Source organism: Cibotium barometz, chromosome 12 (assembly GCF_041138505.1).
Source record: "Cibotium barometz isolate CiBa-2024 chromosome 12, ASM4113850v1, whole genome shotgun sequence".
NCBI classification, from domain to species: Eukaryota; Viridiplantae; Streptophyta; class Polypodiopsida; order Cyatheales; family Cibotiaceae; genus Cibotium; species Cibotium barometz.
In genome coordinates this window covers 25,702,669-25,705,393 of record NC_141057.1, presented here as the reverse complement: position 1 = coordinate 25,705,393, position 2,725 = coordinate 25,702,669, and the positions used below count along the sequence as shown (strand labels likewise).

Below are 2,725 nucleotides of genomic sequence, written 5' to 3'. Positions count from 1 at the left end.
CTAACAGCTTAGAGCTAAGCATTCCTGTTGCAGGCTGTTGCCGGCGTTTTTAGTTGGACGTGTACTCTGGGTATGATGCTGTTGCACATGATCTTGTAGCCAAGGGTGAGCCAGCTGCTGCAGGTCCCTGAGTCTCATCCGTCTGTAGGGGTTCCGCTGCAGCATTCCCTTGATAAGCTCCTTGGCTGGGGCTGAGATGGACGGCCAGGGCTCCCTCTTCAGATCCAGCCTCCCTCGCTTCACGGCCTCGAAGATGTCTGCGGTGGTATCCCCGTCGAAGGGCGGATAGCCGCACAGCAACATGTGGAGTAGCACGCCCAAGCTCCACACGTCCACCTTCTGGTCGTGGGTGCCGGTGAGCAGGATTTCGGGAGCGAGGTAGCATGGCGTGCCCTCCACGTCGTCGAAGACTCGACGGTGGGAGAAGTCAGCAGAGGCGCCGAAGTCCGCGAGCTTGAGGTGGGAGTAACTTCTTCCTCGATCAGCGAAGAGCACGTTCTCTAGCTTGAGGTCCCTGTGCATGACACCTTGGTCGTGGCAGAAGGACACCCCTCTCACGATGGCCGCGAAAGCCTCAGCTGCCTGGGACTCCGGCAGGCGCCCATTGCTGGTGTTGTCCCTGAGATGCTCGAGCAGGTCTCCTCCCTCGCACAGCTCCATCACCACGTGAACGCACTCCTCGTCCTCGAAGCTCTCTTCCAGCCGAACCACGTTGGGATGACCCTTGAGCCTTTCCAGCGTCGCAACTTCCGTGCGCACATGGCGAAGGGCGCTCCCTGATTTGCGCACGGACTTGCAGGCGTACTGCTGGCCCGTGCGCTTGTGCGTGCACAGCCTCACAATGCCATCCACGCCCTCGCCCAACTGGCGGCCCAGCGCATAGGAGGAGCAGCTGCTGCTGCTGCTGTTACTTTCCATGTACGTACCTAAACTGTGCAAGATGATGAGAGAGAGCGTATGAGAAAGAAGTACACGATTATAGAAGGCAAAGAAAGGTGAAGAATCGCAAAGGATAAGATGGCAGAGACACAGTCGAGGTACTTTATATGTAGACAGACAGCAGTCGGACTTTCGTCGATGAGTCAAGCGGCCCGCATGGGCGACTCGGCGGACCGACAACATCATCCCTCCCTGATCGTCAACGTTCAAAAATTACACACTTTCTCCAAGGCCTTGTAAATTGTAACCAAACTAACAAACCTTCGACTCCAAACAAAAACTCTCGAGAGAAGTGCTTGTAGATTGTAAACAAACTAATAAAGCTTCGACCCCAAACAAAAGTTCAAACACAAACTCTCGAGAAGTAGTAAGCAGAGGGACCCCTCTCCGTGAGGGACTTTGTATTTCTCAAAACCACCCAAAAATCCAAGTGGCTTTCCCCTAAATCTAACCCTACGCACCTTGTGGAACGGAATTAAAGTGAAGGACATGTCAAAGCAGCAGAGTGGCCAAAGACTTACAACTATGCAAGGTATTCTCATGTGGACAATGCATGATTGGCCTGGCTATGGAGAATGCTCAGGTTTGTCTATATCGGGTTACAATGCATGTCCTGTATGTGGTCCTCGACTTGATTCAAGATACTCAAAAGCATTACGAAAGAATGTCTACCAAGGGCATATTAGGTATCTTCCAGAAAGTCATGAATTGCGGGATGGTAATCTAGGAAGACCTCCTCCAAGTGCATTGAAGGCAAGCGATTGGAAGATCATTCGACAATTGTGCACTATACAGTTTCACGACTCTGTCATGACTAAATGGGATCAGCAAGATAAGGGGAAGAAAAATTATATAAATACAAAGATAAAGCAAGAGTTTCAGCCATCTGACCCTATGAATGTCGTCTCTAATGAGTGGATACAGTATACAGCTCGCATTTTGGTGGGGCATCGTAGGTCAGAGGCGAGGGACGCATTTAGAGAGGGGAAAGAGAAACCTGTTTGGCTAGATGACAGGGAGTGGGCAGCCATTGCTCAGGAGCTCACCGAGACACCAAAGAGGTTTCAACAACAAAGAGAGGCGGCAAGGGCAAGACTCCAAACAGTAGGGGCTTCTCATCTTGGGAGTGGTGGTTACAAAACCATGCGCCATGAATTCGTAAGTATTTGTAGCAATTTTATTTATGTAAATGTATGTATGTGGGCTAAATGTTGATTTCTAAAAGTTATAATTGTTAATCGTTTGTGCAGGAGTTGGCCATGAATCGCCCACCAAGTAGGCGAGAGGAGAAGTACGCTCACAGACATGGCCTTGTGGCCTTATTTGAGATGCTTGAAGAAGAAGGAGAGACCATCAATTGGGAGGCATTACCATGATGTAAGATGACCTTCAAACTAATGGTATATGATCAAAACATTCTTGAGTATTAATGTTTAATTTAATTTCTTGTTTGTCGATCAGGAAAATAAAAAAACGAGCACGGTTGTTTTTGTGCTCTATTTTAGACAGAATGGTGCTGTCTGTTTGCTGTTGTTGATCCTGTTCATTGCAGGCAGCCAGGCAACAGCCAGGCAGCACTATTCTGCCCAAAAAAAAAATTTTGGTACAGCATCGGTATATTCCCCGGTACTGGCGTCGGTATATTCATTGGTATATCTCTCGGTATTGGCGTCGGTATGGAGCCCGGTATACACCCCGGTATACTTCCCGGTATATGCACCGGTATAGACGCCGGTTTAGCCGTCGGTATTATCCCCGGTGAGCGTCGGTATAGACACCGGTATAG

At 49.5% G+C, this 2,725-nt stretch overlaps 1 pseudogene; it reads right to left on the bottom strand.

Annotated features, from left to right (window-relative positions):
• On the bottom strand, window positions 1-918 carry LOC147633225 (calcium-dependent protein kinase 7 pseudogene; annotated as a pseudogene).
• Between the last annotated feature and the right edge of the window lie 1,807 nt (window positions 919-2,725).